Genomic DNA, 16,642 nt, shown 5'->3' with positions numbered 1-16,642 from the left:
AGCTAAGATATGGAACCAACCCAGATGGCCCTCAGTAGATGAATGGATCAAGAAAATGTGGTGTATATACACAATGGAATTCTATGCCTCCATCAGAAAGAATGACATTATCCCATTCGTTAGGAAATGGGAAGTCTTGGAATAAAGCAAATTTTTGTAAATGTAATTAGCTGGTCTTTAACAAGAAAGCAGAGATCACTTATTTTTAGCAAATATTGCTGGAACAAATCGACTCCACACTTTACACACTTTACAAATTTCAACACAAAATTGTCTGCAAATGCAAGTATAAAATGTGAAACTGGCCAGGCACTCATGCCTAAAATCCTAGCTATTCAGGAGGCTGAAATGTGAGGATCGTGATTCAAAGCCAGCCCGGGCAGGAAAGTCTGTGAGACTTTTATCTCCAATTAACCACCAGAAAACTGGAAGTGGCGCTGTGGCTCTGGTTGTAGTGGGCTCACCTTGAGCTGAAGAGCTAAGGTACAGCACCCAGGCCCAGAGTTCAAGCCTCATGACCAACAACAACAACAAAAAAAGATGAAATGGTCTGAGGCTGCTAGAGGATAATGTAGGAGAAAAAAAATCCACATGACTCTGTGTCTGGTACAATCTGTAAGGAAATACTTGATAAACCAGCCTTCATTAAAAGTAAAAAATTCCGCTTTGTGTAGGATACTATCAAAATAATAAAAAGACAAAATATTGAAGAAGCTCCTCCACAGCCAAGAGAATAATATTTGCAAAAGGATTGTTAGTCAAAATATTTGAAGAATGATTAAAAGTTATCAAGGAGAACAATTCTGAAAAATGTAAGAAAGACCTTAACATATTCCTTTCCAAACATGGCATACATTCGGTAAGAAAACATATAAACTAATATTTCAGCCAGGCTCTGGTAGCTCATTTCTCTAATCCTAGTCCCTCAGGAAACTAAGAAGGATAGTAGTGGCTTGAAGCTTGCAAGGGATGAAAAATCTGCTACACTCTATGTCCAGCACAATGCTGGCCTGGAGTCATGGCTCAAGTAGGATAGCATCAACTCTCAGTAAATAAGCTGAGCAAGGTTGAAGCCTTCAGTTCAAGTCTTACTGCTGGAAAAACATGGTGTCGTTACTGACAGTATTACATGCTAACGAATATGCAAAAAACAGGAACACATTCTTAATAAATAACCATATAGCTACTTTGAAAGAGTTTGGAAGTTTCTCACAATGCAATATAATAGAACACAATACAACAAAACAATACAAAATGACATAATAAAACACAGCACAATAGAGTTCAATGCAACACTGTACAGTACAATACAATGCTGTAGAATATGCAGCAGCCCAAAGCAGCACAATATAGCAATGCAAGTCTTGATATTTCCACAAAGGAATTCAAAACCATCTCTACACAAAAATCTGCACAGCAGTTGTGACAGCGGCTTCATTCATCATTGTCAAACCTTAGAAGCAACATCCTTCTGTACATGAATGGTTAAATAACCTGTGATCCAGCTACCTTTCAACAATGGGATATTATTCAATACTTAAGCAACACCAGAAACTGAGATGCTATGAAGAGGAAGAAGCATTCTATAAAAATTCTATACCGTGTGACACAAGCTATGTGATGTTATCGAAAAGACAATACCATGAAGACAATGAGAAGACCCGTGGTACCAGTGGTAAGGGGACTTATAGGGCAGTGGCATTGCCCTATCTGATTGTATAATGATGGACACTTGTCATACCATTGTCCAAGTCGATAGGCTGAACGTCACTGAGTGAAACCTAATGGGCACTTCAGACTTTGAGTAATAATGGGTTAGGTTAGGTTCATGGATTGCAAACACAGACCACTCTATAGGGGTGCTATACAGAGTATATAGTGCATGTAAGGCTGTTCCACAAACAGACTGGCACTATTGGGAGGTGGTAGAACTTTAACTAGGCTGGAGAGAGGCTACTGATCATGAGGGGTTGGTGAGTTGGAGATGTCTCTGAAGGGGACAGGACACTCTCTATTGTTCCCAGCCATGAGGTGAGTATGTTAGTTACTTGCTCCAGTAGCTGAAAGTCACCAGCACAGAGGACACATGGGTTGTTTCTGTCCTTTTTGGTATTTTATATTAATTCAACACTGGAAACAAAAATAGAGGGTACCAAAAAAAACAAGCACCCCCCCCAAACAAACAAACAAATAAAAACAACATCTAGCAAACACATAGGAAGCTGAGTTAGGTTTAAGAGATGCTACTGTAGGCAAGTTTGAGTTTCTGAGGTGAAGGGAAGGCACCCCAGGAGCAGAGGCCATAAAAGTAGGGAAGAAAGGTGCTGGGTGGCTCATTCCTTTAATCCTAGCCACTCAGAAGGCTGAGATCTTAGGATCGTGGTTCAAAGCCAGCTGTAGCAGGAAAGTCTGTGAGACTCTGCTCTCCAATGAATCACCAAAATAACCAGAAGTGGAGCTGTGGCTTGGCGCAAGTGACAGAGCTCAGGGACAGTTCCCAGGCTCCTAGTTCAAACCTCAGGGCCTGCACACACACACACACACACACACACACACACACACACACACACACACAAATGGGATTGTTGTCAGTGACTAACTTTACATTCCAGGAAAGTCAGAAGTCTAGAAGTGGAGGTCCAGTTCATGGGGCTTCGGGGTGTTCTTGGAAGAACACACAAAGCTCTTTCCTTCATTTCACTCCTTACCAAGAGACCCAAACAGGAAAGGGGACGGAAAGATTTACTTTAGCAGGCAAGTTCCTCAAAGCTGCCTTTGATCCTGGTCTTTGCAATGAGAATAAGCCAAAATTGAGATTACTTCCCCCTCTTTATTACTTTCTTTTTTTCCGTGTGTGTTTCCGTGTGTGTGTGTGTGTGTGTGTGTGTGTGTGTGTGTGTGTGTGTGTGTGTGTATGGGGTCAGTGATGTGGCTGGAACTCAGGAAGTAGGTGCCATCCTTGAGCTCTTTTGCTCAAGGCTGGTGCTTTACCACTTGAACCAAAACGCCATCTCCAGCTTTTTGCTGGCTAATGACTTGTCTGCCCAGACTAGTTTCAAAGTAGGATCCTCAGATCTCAGTCTCCTGAGTAGCTAGGATTACAGGTGTGAGCCACCAGCACCTAGCTTATTTTTTATTATCTTTAATTACAAATTAGTTACCACTTGGTATATCAGTTTTTACGTACTATGCATCTTGATTCATGCCATTCCTTCCATCCTTCCCAGCCCCTCTAGTTTCTAGTTTCATAGGCTAGCCATTCTTCCCCCTTCCTCTCTTCATTTCTTTATTTCCCTCCCCTTGAGTCCCTCTATATCTTTCACGTGCCAGTTTCTTGTATTCATTTCTGTTGGTCTTAAAGCTAGTGCTCTACCGTTTGAGCCACAGTTCCACTCCCAGCTTTTCAGTGTTAATTGGAGATATGAGTCTCATGGATTTTTCTGCTCCGGTTGGCTTCCAACTTTGATCCTCAGAGCTCAGCCTCATGAGTAGCTAGCATTATAGGCATAAACCTTACCATTCAGTTATTATTCATTTTTTAAAGGACACTCAAATGATCAGCCTCAGTATGTACTACTAATTTTTTTAAATAGTTCTGATCAATATACCTGGAAAAAGAATGGTAAAATCTTGTTTCATGGTCATTTCTCCTGCATATAAAACCTGTATCTCATATCGGTGATCAACTTCAGTTTTGACAAATGAGGGACTCCATCCATGCCAGCCAGTTTTATAAATGACATTCAGTAAAAGGGAAATCATTGTAGCTCAGTGAGCTTGTTAATGACAAGAAAGGGAGATGCAGATGGCCCTGCTGGGGATGACAAGTCAGCAGTTGTTCCCCATGAGGATTAAATTCTGAAGTCTGGCCACTCTATTGTCTAAGCTGTCAGAGCAAAGAGACTGTCTGAGAGTCAAGTTATATCAGAGAAAAACAGACATTGTCAACATGAACGGAAGGTTCGGTGTGCCTTGATTTAAGAATTTAAGAAGACAATAAATGTCGTCTTTGAGCGTAAAAGGAAATCCATAGGAAATAAAGTTTTCTCTACTGTGTTATTTTTAAAAACTATGGCACTTCCATGACATTTGGGAGGAAAAGAAAACTGGTAAGTTTGAACTATGGGCAAATGACCCAATGTATCCAATTTAAAATCAGACTTGATACCTATATCATAATAGCCCTGCAAACCTTACGCTTTCTCCACTCTGTTGTGATCTGCTCCCTGAGATCATTACATCACTCCTACAGGGCATTTGTTTTATTTAGTTATTTTTTTTCTGGCAAAGTAAGGGATGTAGGCACTCCTTGGCAGGGTACTCTGGGGAGATTCTAAAGGCAAGTTACTTATTACTGAACAGATGTTGATCACTTTTAGGGAAATGCAGAATTTATATGGTGAGTCTTTGCCTCTCTTAGGGAAAAATAAGGAATTTCTGATTGCTTGCTAGCTTTCAGGACAGAAGGGCTGAACAGCCTAGCTATAAAAGAAGAAACACTAAAATTCTGAGAAAGAAAAAAAAAAGAAATAACAAAACCTCATCTCTGTTCTTATTAGAGAGGAAGCAAATTTCTCTCTGTGGTTCACTCTTTGTTATGGCTCCACCGATACAATGAAGAGGAAAAAGTTTAGCTTAATGGGCCAAAATACTAATTTGTGTTAATCTATTAAAGACAATAATTAAGCTGACCACAGAATTGGAACAGACACTGTACATCTTCCCTACTGTTATTATTTGGTATTACTATAAGTAGTGTTAGAGTCATGTTGATAACAAGTATCATGACAAATAGTACCCATAAAATAATAATTGGATTGTGTCATTGCAGAGGCAAGACTTGAAATTTCTTGCTACTTAATCATGGAATTTATTTATTCATTTTCTTATTTATTAATTTATTTCTTTTTGATGTGTTCCATATCTTTTTGTTGAGGGGGGGGGCACGCTGGTCCTGCAGCTTAATCTCAGGGCCTAGCTGCTTTTGTGCTCAAGGCTAGCCCTCTACCACTTGAGCAACAGCGCCACTTCCAGATTTTTGTAGTTAATTGAACATAAGAATCTCATGGACTTTCTTTTTTTTTAATTAAGTTTTTATTATGAAAATACTGCACAAAGGGGTTACAGTTACATGAGCAAGGTAACCAGTACAGTTCTTATGCAGCATTGTTGCCTCTTCCTTTGTCTCATGGACTTTCTTGCCCTGGCTGGCTTCATACTATGGTCCTCAGGTCTCTGCCTCCTGAGTAACTAGAGTTACAGGTGCAAGCCACAGGTGCCTGTCCATATCTTTTTAAAGTAGTTGTACAACGGAGATTCAGAGCTACCTGTCAGTTTGTTAGCTTATCATGGGTGCAGTTCATCTTGACCAACGTCATCCCTTCAGTATCTCCTATCTGTTCCCAACCAACCCATTCCCTCTAGTTACTTGGTTCCATTTTCACCGATGCAACATGCATTGAATAGTATGATTCTATTCAGCCACCCTTCTCTTTGTTCGTTGCCTGCCCCATCTCCCTCTGACAAACCATGTTCCAACTTCCTGGTATTCATTTTTGTAAGTTAGTTGCTCTAAGGAGTTTATGTCATTAGACTCCTCCCTTGAGAATACCATATTTTATCCATTTATTTGTTGTATCTATGTATATGGCCTTATACGTGTTTCCACACATGTTTATAATTTATATATAATCTTTTTGTATAGGAGAAAACATGCACCCTTTGTGTCTCTGAGCTAGATTTGCTTCTCTTGAAATAATTTTTCAGGTCTATTTCCCTGCAAGGGACATAGTATTATTCTTCCTGATGGATATGTAAAATCCATTGTGTCATTCTTTGTTTGTGTCTGTGTGTGTTACATTTTCTTAATCCATACATTCATTATAGGTCCATTGTAAGGCATTTCAGCTGTTTCCATAACTTGGCTGTTGTACAGCAATAGCCATAGGTGTGTAGATGTTTTTACCACATCCTGATTCGTAATCTTTTGAACAAAATGCCCAAGAGTAGTATTGTTGGATCATAGAGTCATTCAATGCTTAGTTTCTCAAGGACTCTCCAAACTGCCTTCTAAATCACTTTGTGTTAATAGCAGATACTTAACCCTAATTATGAATATGAGTTTAAAACATCCACAAAAAGTTTAATGTTAACAAGGAAATAAGGAACTGAGCATAGGTCATTGATATGTGTATATAGCTTGGAGTTCTGACTTGAAGGTGATTAGTTTTTTTTAAACAATGGATTGCTTCATTCCTTTGTTTGTAAATTAATTGACTCAAGGGGTATTTAGTAGGGAAATTGCTTTATCCTAGGTACTAATCTAGGTTCTAAAAATAAAACATTAGTAAGACAGCTGTGGCTTCTGCCATGATGGAATTTATGCACTGGGTAGCAGTGTATAAAAATTAGAGAAAATAATCAGATTTGATGATGGGAAATTGAGTCTTGCAGGTGGATCTGATTAAGAATCATTTAGCAAAGTGACCTGTGTAGAAAAGAAGGCTTTGTCGCTTACAGTGGGAAGCAGGAAAGTTCTCCTGATAATCAGTGGCTACATCTGCTCCCACAGAATTCCATACCCAGGCTCACTTACCACGGACTGAAACGTTTACCACAGGAGCCCCAAAATCAGCCTGCAATTACTTTCTGTGTGGTATTTATTTCCTGACCACACAATGAAACATTGCCAAATGAAGAAACAGATTGTTTCATATCACACCCGACTTGTACATAACCTAAATGGCTTCTTGGAATTCTTATTTAAAAGCTTTATCTTATCAGCTTTCTTCCCCACCTTCTTAATTTTTATTCATTACACATTCTGATGTAAACTAGTTTGGGGATCTCTCTTGTTTGGGTGAAGCTGAGATGTTAAGGTTTCAAGAAGTTTCACTGGAGGTTAAGTTTCAAAATCCAAAGAAAACTCTAGAAAAATAAGGGTCCCCAGGAGGGCCTGTCATCTTAGGTCAACTTCATTTATACAATAATAAATACTCCAATTTCTTTTGGAGATTCGCTGGAGAAGTTTTTTTTTTTTTTTTCGATTAGAACTGGTACTCTCAGCTACAACCTAATCTGTGAATTGATGTGGCCACAGCATTGTCTGAGCATTGATAATCAGCTTCTGTGAAAAACTAACAAAACAACTCACACTTATTTAGAACATCATTATTTGAACTTTAAACAGTTAAGCACAAGGTTGTTTGTGTCTGTTTTGTAAACAGGTGAACTAGTCCTTTCCTCAAAAATCATTTCTATTGTGGCAAAGGACAAAACCATCCATGCTATGTAAGTTAATCTGACTTTTGTTGACTCTTCCTAAATTTTCTGGATAGTACTGGGATTTGCACCCAGAGCCTGATAATCACTTGACTTGCTTACTACGCTGGTGTTGTACCGCGTAAGCCATGATTCTAGCTCTGTGTTTTGTTAGTTAACTGGAAGATGGAATCTCACAGGCTCTTTTGCCCATGTTGGCTTCACACCATATTCCTTCTGATCTCAGTCCCCTGACAAGCTATAATTACAGACATTGATGTCCATGTTATACATGCAGTCATTTAGATGAGTCAGGCTTTATTTGGGGAGGAGGACCAGGAAAGAAATAGGACATTCTGATTGTGACCACCTGGTGAATTTAGAGGACAGAAGTGGTGAGCTTATGGGGATGAAAGAGCACTGGCTGTAGGACATAACTAGAGAGAGATCTTTGGAACAATGAAAACTAACCGCGCCATTGTCAGGTGGTTTCAGTCAAAGCAGCTACCATTTGGTGCTAAATGACTTGTTACGACTTGTTACTGTGCAGAGGAATATGTCATGCTTCATTGAGAAGAACCTCATGTTAAGGATGCAGGTTAGATTTTGCATAGAGAGATTGGGGACAGATATATCAGCCCCAATTTATAGAACCAGGGTGAACCCATAAGATGGAAGAGAAAAATATGTCCAATAAGATATTTTGTGCCAGTACTGGGGCTTGAACTCAGGGCCTAGAGGCTGACCCTTAGGGTTTTTTTTGCTCAAGGGGTGATAGCTCCATTTTTGGCCTTTTGGTGGTTAATTGGAGGTAAGACTCCTAGACTTTTCTTGCCTCTTGGGGTGGCTACAAACTGTGATCCTTAAATCTCAGCTTCTACAGTAACTAAGATTGCAGGTGTGAGCTACAGATCCCTGGTTTAAGCTTAAGGCTTTTTGTTGTTGTTGCTGTTGCTGTTGTTTTCTAAGACTTTTGACACAAGGAAAGAAGGTAATGGCAAAGTTAAATACATCCAAGAGTATAGTGATAGTGTTGATGAAATACAATCATTTGGCTGGTTAAGCCAGCAATGACAACATTTACATATTAACAGGAAATACTACATTAATATAGATATCTTTCTTGACTCTAGGAGACCCATATTCTAGGGTGGAAGGAGACAAGCCTGCTTATTTGTAGTTGTGCTTTGGTAGCAGTAACTACAAGCTAAAAGCTCCTACAAACTATATATGGCAGTACACACAAAAGGGAAAAGAGCGAAGCTAAGGGATGTTAGGAAAGCTGGTTAGAAGAAGTAAAGCCATAGCTACTCTTTGAAAGATAGGATGGAAGTAACCACATAAAAAAGACTTAAAGAGAGATTTCTCTGAAGAGGAAGAATGGCAAATAGACACATGAAATGCTCAACTTCTCTGGCCATAAAAGAAATGCAAATCACTTTAGCACGTTTTTCCCCATTTTTTGGAAGTGAACATTTCATATGTAGGTGCCAAAAATGAATGGGGTAGGCCAAGCTGGAGCCTTTTGGATTTATGGTTGTTATAGAGATTGTGGGAATTACCACCTGACTTCTGGCTATCAATCTTGTATCACTTTCCAAAGAATCATGGGCTTTTAAATCCCCCCCAAAAAATAAGAAATGCAAATCAATACAACATTGAGATTCTACCTCAACCCAGTTAGAATGGCTAAAATCAAGAAATCTAATAACAACAGATGATGGAGGGGATATGGTCAAAAGGGAACCCTATTGCATTGTTGGTGGGAGTGTAAACTTGTTCAGCCACTTCGGAAAGCAGTATGGAGGTTTCTCAAAAGACTGCACATAGAGCTCCCCTATGACCCAGCAATCCCATTTCTGGGCATATACCCAAATGAAAATAAATACAGCCATACTAAAGCTACTAGCACAATTATGCTCATCTCAGCATTATTCACCATAGCTACGATATGGAACCAACCCAGATGCCCCTCACTATATGAGTGGATCAAGAAAATGTGATATATATATATATATATATATATATCAATCATATATATCTATCATATATACATATGAATTTTATGCCTCCAGAAAGAATGACATTGCCCCATTTGTTAGGAAATGGAAAGACTTGGAAAAATAATATTAAGTGAAGTAAGCCAGGCCCAAAGAAATTTAGATCCCATGGTTTCCCTTATTTTGCAATAATTAGTATACATATAGGATAATCTTATCAGATAAGCTGAAAAGCTCAAAAGCTATGTGCATATGTCCATATAACCTGATCCTAAGTGAAATGAACCCCAAGATAGGGACACAAGAGGTTTTATCTTTGTTGCTTTTCTTTTTAATGAACTTATAATGTACTATGTGATTTTTGTTGTTGTTTGTTTGTATGTTCTTCCCCCATGGTATAACCCCTGTTGTCACTGTATTTGATTCCAGTGTCCTGCATCTTGTATATCCATTTTTCTGATTTGGGGAGGGGAAGGGAAATAACAAAATGTTGAAATAAGGATACAGGATGAGCCATTGTAACCATGAGAAGAACAAGACAGTATATTGGAAATGAACTTTACAGCTTTGTGTGGGGGGGATTTGGGGGAGTGAAGGCATAATGGAACAAAAAAAGAGAAGGGGTAACAATGATCAACAAGTAATGTCCTCATTGCCTTATTCATGTAATTGTAACCTCTCTGTACAGAGTCTTTACAATAATAAAAGTTTTAAACATGTAAGACATGTTACAGGCAAGAGGAATAACGTGGGGAGAATGAGGCCTAAGTTTTCACTTGTAGAGGGTGGCAGAGGGCTATGTGAACTTCGCCTGGGGTATGAGACCCTCCACCTAGGGGTGTAAGCATCATAGAAGTTGCTTCTCTAGTGGATATGAAGCTATAGGTTGCTAGAGTATTTCTCATTTAGGTAGTTAACAGTTCTAAGGCTGGAGATCCAATATGTAATTGTAAGTCATCCTGCAACCATGGTTAAATCATAAAAGCAATGCAGAGTGAAAAATAAGTTGGACTTGAACAATGTTTAAAGCTAGGAAGCTTGAGTTGAATAATAAGGGAGTAGTAGGAAATGTTTGTTTTGGTTTTAATGTAAGGAACTCTCTAGAAACTGCTTGAAAAGATGTTGGAAATTAAGTCAGTAAACTTTCACTTTCATCTCTCCCTTCCCTGTGGTATTTCTCCCATTGGTCCAAACTATACAAGTATCCAAGTCTCAGTTCATGCACAGCTCTTATTGATCTTATAGAAACACAGATCAGTAGAAGTTTAGAGTGAAATGAAACCTTGGATTCTGTCTAGTTAAGTGCTTTTCATACTCTTTTTTTTTAAAGACATCAAAGTGTGTCACAAAAATAAAAGCTTAACTTGGGAACACTTTAAAAAGTAGAGAAGTTACTTTCCTTTTTGTGTGTGGAGGGCGGGGGAGGGGGGAGTTTGTGATTGATACCCTACCTAAATGTTCATCTATTCCTTCATGGTAGATTCTCAGACAGTCTCACAGACACCCTGGCTCTAAGGGGCAGTTTTTTAATTTGACTGGCAAACTCCCCACTTTTATTTACATTATACAGAAATTTGTTCAACTACATGTCATTAGATCAATCTATGTTTAAAACAATGTCTCATCTTCTAAAGAGTTGCTTGCAGTATGTAGGAAGAGCTGATCTTTCATGTTTCTTAAAAGGCATTACTAAAACTGGCCTCTTGGGGCATAGGCCTATCTTTCTAGCATCTCAGGAGACTGAAGATCTGAGGATTAAAGTTATGAAGCCATCCTGGGCAGACAAATCCAAGAGTCTCTTATCTATCTACAGTTAACCAGCAAAAAGCCAGAAGTGGTTTGGCTTAAGTAGTACAGTGCCAGCAAAAGAAGCTAGGCAAAAGCATGAGGAAGCAGCGCAAATAGGGAAAGGCGGGAAATATGAGGGTAGAATGGCTCCTTCCCCTTGACCAGGCCTGGTAGCACATAGCCCTTGCTTAAAATCATGTTTGTTTTGCGAAAAACAAAGCATATGTCTTCTCAATTATTATTAACTTACATATTAGTTGTACAGAAGGAGACTTCATTGTAAAATAAAGCATATTAGAAGAGAAATATTGACTTATAGAGGGAAAAAATCCTACATAGGGACTTAAAAGTTGAATAGGTGAAAAGCTACAATGGTTTTATTTTTTCTTTGAAAAATGAGTATTATTATGGCAGATAATTAGAAGTACTCTTTTGACACGTGTCATGTGGTAAAAATCTGTCACATTAGGGAGGGACAACCACATTCAGAAAAGTAAATTAAATTCTGCTTGCCTTCTTGGTACTTCCTATATTTAGAATGTTAACTACATAAGAAATAGAAATCCATTTCCAACACAACACATTTGCAGGTGTTATTTTTCCATGTCATCAGAATGCTCTATATATTTCGGAGTTTAAGTCTTGACCATATAGTCTCACAGCTCTTACATAATGGCCGTTTACAGTGGCATCATTCTATGTGACTCCTGTTTCTGGAAATGAAATGTCAGGAGAAGAATGTATTGTTCCCCCTGACAGGGCATACTGACAAATGTAAAGGAAACAAATCACTGCAATGTGAGGTGATAATTTTGGCAATATAAAACCAACAGTGGGAACACAAAAATAACCTTTGTATGTCCTTCAGAAATAAGGCAACATTAAAAATGAATTTTGAAGGATGAGTAGGAGGTGAATCCCAGAGTAAAAGGTCAATTTTGAGCATGAGTTATGAGAGGGTAGATGTATGCTTCACCTTTGACCTATCTGCCTTAGAAAACCTGATATGTGATCAGTAAACATTTCCATACAGCCATAGTTAATAAAAGTGGTCTCTGACTAATGGAAATAGCAGAACTATTAGAAGAAGATAGTAGTAGATAGAATATTCATTCTCCTTTTAGCAGAACTATATGGGAAAGGAATCAGTGATCAATGAGTAAATTACCTCCAAAAGATGGAAATCTGAGGGTTGCAGCACACAAATTAGAAGCTAATGTTTGGTAACAAGTACCTAGAACAGTCATTGATTTACATGACGAGCTTTAATCTTTTCAAAAAAAAAGTATGTTAATGATCCAGGTGCTGGTGGCTCACTCTTGTAATGCTAGCTACAGAGGAGGCTGAGAGCTGAAGTTTGCAATTCTAAGTCCACACAGTCCAATTAAGCACCAAAAACAAAAAAGCCAGAAGTGGAGCTGTGGCTGAAGTGGGAGAGCATCTGCCTCAGACTTGAGAGAAAAAAAATAAAGCTCATGGACAGCACTCAGGTGCTAAGTTCAAGTCCCAGGACTGGCACGAAAGTAAATAGATAAGTAAATAAATACACAAACAGATAAATGAATGAATAAATACATAAAATATTAATGTAAGGAAGTGGAGCTTTGGCTCCAGTGGTGGTGAACTACTTAAGCAAAAATCCTCAGTACCTAGGCTCTGAGTTCAAGTTCCAGGAATGGCACACATAGCACACACACATACAAAAGTATTAATGGAAGAAATCGTTTACAATATTTTAAAGTGCCTACTACCAAAAGCCATTTCTAGTGGAATTTAATATAAAGACATTCAAGAGTGAAAATAGTTTTCCCTATCTCTTGGGAAATTAGCCAAACTTTTTGAAGCAAAAGAAATATTAGGCCCAGCCTGAGCTATATAGCTAGACACTATCAAAGAATAAAAACATTTAATAAAAACACACAAGAAGAAGAAAATATTTACTTTTTAAAATTATTTTTGGTTTATTTCGGAAGGATATATAGCTATCAGGCATTTTCTCATGTCATTTGGAAGTCAAATAAAGTGAGCATTGTTGGCAGAAAAATCCTCATTTCTCTCTTTAGTGTGTCTTTAACTACATAACAGTAGCTGGAGAATTTTTTTAATGCATTAAAAAATATTTCTGAGGCATGCTGTACACCAAATGCATAACAACTCAAAAAAGCTTCTAATCCAATGCAAGTGTGAAAGCCTTTTTCTTTGCTCTTCAGTGGCTAATTTCAGAAAAGCAGTTCACTGTTAAATTTGATAGAATGCATGGTATCTGCTCAGTTTTAGTCAGAGTCCAATGACCTTCCACAAGGTTGCATTAGAATTATGCGATGTTGCTTTCTGACACAAATAAGGAGAGGACAGGCCTGGTAATAGAAACTACTGGATCAACAAGCTTGGTAGTAGTGTGCCTAAAAAGACTGGTTTGCCTTCCCTTGCTCGCTTCCAATCACAATCTTTGGATCTCAGCTTCCTGAGATCTGAGTAGCTAGGATTATAGACACAAACCACTAACTCCAGCTCCTTCATGTTTTGCTTTTTTTAAAAAAAAGATAAAATCTAATCATGTTAGATCATCATATGATGATCATCTGAATTAGACAAAAATCTCTTCAGTTTTATAGAAAACAACTTATATTTAAATTCTTCTGATAGAAAAACATATGTGATATAATGCTAACATTCTGATTTCTCTTGGGAAGCAAGATGAAATTTCACATATATTCAGTGCTTGTTGGAAAGATACAGTTGAGATAACTTATGCCAGTCATGGAGAATCTGATGAACATTGAAATCTTTCTACTTTCTTAGAAAGCTCCAACCACAAAGACTTGTTAAATTTGGCCTGTGTTTTTTGGTGAATCAAGATCCGTGTAGTGCTTTCTTGAACCAAAATTTGAAAAGCAAAATATATCAAAAGCTCTGAAATTTTGCTATGGAGAAAAAATATCAAAGAAATTTGCTTGATGGATTTCTTGAAACAGGAAGGAAGACGTAAAAATGTTCACTCTTCTCAATGGTGATGTCCCATTCTTTGAATAAACTTACCATAGGAGGGAGCTGTGCACAGATGTCTCTCTTAACTATTCCAATTAAATATCATCTCTTCCCACCTGGCCATGGAAAACATCCAATCACTCTTTACATATTCGATTTATTTTTTTTCTTTCCAGCAGTTAATGAAATCACAACTTAGTGTTCATTCATTTTTGTTGTTCCTGAACCCTGTTTTCACCAGATTCTGATGTCACAATGTCCTATTGAATATTTACTAATAAATTATCTGCTGTACAAGGTTTTAAAACCCCTAAATCATCCCATGGAATTATAAAAAATTCATATCAAGTTAAGAATGGTTTAAACAGCTGGCTATGTTGGCCTTAGGCTTCTACAGTAAGTTTCAACTTAAAATGGTAAGCATTTCATTAAGCTAACTTCTTGTTCCATTTGCAGTCTTTTATCAAATATATTTTTAGAAAGATTTGCCAATGTGCAATACTGGTAAGTCTGAATTATAGTAATATATATATATATATATATATATATATATATATATAGTGGAAAATATTTCAGCCACTTAACAAATGGAGGTCAGGGTGGGCCCAGTAGCTTATGCTTGTGTAATTAAGGGGCAGAGATCAGAAGAACTACAGTTTGAGAACTTTCTGGACAAAATGTTAGGATTCCTTTCCTTTCCTTTCCTTTTCTCTTCTCTCTTTCTCCCTTTTTTAAGTACACATATTCTGAAATACTCCCTCTTACATATGAGGAAAGCAAGCTTGTGAAATTAAAATTATTTAAATCTATGCAGTCAATATTAATTTGAGCAAAGCTAATGCAGCTAGAGCAATCATCAATAGTTTATAAGAACTATAATATTTTTGTTTACTAGGTTGTTGGGAACACACAATATTAATCTTTATTAGAAAACTGCATGCATATTAAAACATCTTTAGAATTTTAACTACATTTTTAAGGCATTAAATATATGACTTGTCTTGGCAGGTGACATGCAAACAATAACAAGCACACTCCTTCCATCTCTTCAGCTGCTGGGCTGCTAGTTAGGCCTGTAGATGTAATTCTGAGCTTTTTAATTAACCACACTCAACTCATTTTACTATGACATTGCCTGGGAAAATGTGTAGAATTTTTCTAACAGTCTAAAATTAGCTTATAGTCTAAAATTTTTTAAAACAAGAAATATAAAGAAAGAAAGCCATCAGGTATTATGAACCTAAAATCCTAGCACTTGTGAGGCTGAGGTGGATTTGTCATGACTTTGAAGCACTGTCAGAAAGAAAGAAAAGGAAAGAAAGGAAGGAAGAAAGAAAGAAAGAAAAGAAAGAAAGAAAGAAAGAAAGAAAGAAAGAAAGAAAGAAAGAAAGAAAGAAAGGAAGGAAGGAAGGAAGGAAGGAAGAAGGAAGGAAGGAAGGAAGGAAGGAAGGAAGGAAGGAAAGAAAGGAAAAGAAGGAAGAAAGAAAGAAAGAAAGAAAGAAAGGGAAGGGAAGGGAAGGGAGAAAGAAAGAAAGGGAAGGGAGGGAGGAAGGGAGAAAGAAAAAGAGAAAGAGAAGAGGAGAGAAAGAAGGAAGAAAAAAAGAAAGAAAGTTAATTTTGGAGCACTACTCTTGAGGAATATTGAGTAACATAGTCCAGGCCAAGAGTTCAAGCCCCAGAACCAGCAAATAAAAACAGGGAAACAAAAGTAAAACTTAAAACAAAACTTAAAGTAATTCTCTTATTTTAATAAGGAGTCACTAGTCTTATAGTTCTATTGTAAGCCAGCAACAGAAGGTCTGTGGTCCAGATGCGGGGTAGCACTGAGGGTGTGATGTGTGTGTAGAAGAGACTTGGGAGCTGCTGGATGATGGGTATGAGGAGACCCCATTTCAACAACAACAAAAACAATGCAAGAGTCGTGCTACCCATGTAGTAGGATCAGACCAAAAATAAAAATGCAAAAGTAAATATAGTGCAGGATCCTATTTAAAAATTAAACCATCGCAAAAAGGGATGGAGATTTCTTCAAGAAGTACAGTGCTCTTCTCAATTCAAAACCCCAATAGTATTAAGGATGATGATGATGATATTAATAATAATAATAAAAGGAATAATAATAATAATACAGGCTTGAAATCCCAGAACACAGAGATGCAGACACATTTATATATACATCCCTCTCTAAGCTTTTTCTTACAACAACAAATCTTTGGCTTTGGTCAGGATTTAAGGTGTACAGCTGTTGGCATATGCCTGGTTAACTAGGCATGTTCATTCTTGTAGTACTGAGCTTTATAGAGAACCCCTCCTTATTCACTGTATATCCTTATATGTCTACCTAAGTCATATTTATCAAAGCTATCATATTATTACTTGACAAGACAAAACTTTTATACTAGTTTTAACACATGTTTAGTAATAAAATTTGTATATGTGAGACTTATTTGGCCCTTGGAGAGTGAGTTTGAAAGGTGGTAAGATTTCTGCAATCAGTTTGACATTTTGGAACGAGGCAGATTCCAAAAAGGATTAAAAAAATCCATTCACCGGATGGATGCAGCAGATCAACTGAGAGATAAATGGCATAACAGATTTTCAGATAA

Source organism: Dipodomys ordii, unplaced genomic scaffold (assembly GCF_000151885.1).
Source record: "Dipodomys ordii isolate 6190 unplaced genomic scaffold, Dord_2.0 Scaffold139, whole genome shotgun sequence".
NCBI lineage: Eukaryota > Metazoa > Chordata > Mammalia > Rodentia > Heteromyidae > Dipodomys > Dipodomys ordii.
Note: the sequence above shows the minus strand (reverse complement) of the source record.